Below are 407 nucleotides of genomic sequence, written 5' to 3'. Positions count from 1 at the left end.
TTAAGATGCTGACTTTCAAACAGGGAGAAAGAGAAGGAGGCAAAGGATGTCTCTCATGGTCCTTGCTCTCTCTCCCCAGGAGGGGGTATGGGGATCGAACCCTGCAACTCGGAATCAGTTCCATTGAAGTGTGTGGCCAGCGAGGAACCCTCCACACCCACATGGCCGTCAGTCAACCTTGGTCTACAGCAGAAAATCCACATGGTGTGCTCTTACCTAAATCTTGGAACATGGGGTGCATGGGTGGCTCGGTGGATTAAGCCTCTGCCTTCGGCTCAGGTCTTGATCCTGGGGTCCTGGGATCGAGTCTCACATCGGGCTCTCTGCTCAGTGGGGAGCCTGCTTCCCCCTCTCTTCTGTCTCCCTCTCTGCCTACTTGTGATCTCTGTCTGTCAAGTAAATAAATA

Source organism: Mustela erminea, chromosome 18 (assembly GCF_009829155.1).
Source record: "Mustela erminea isolate mMusErm1 chromosome 18, mMusErm1.Pri, whole genome shotgun sequence".
Classification (NCBI taxonomy): Eukaryota; Metazoa; Chordata; class Mammalia; order Carnivora; family Mustelidae; genus Mustela; species Mustela erminea.
Note: the sequence above shows the minus strand (reverse complement) of the source record.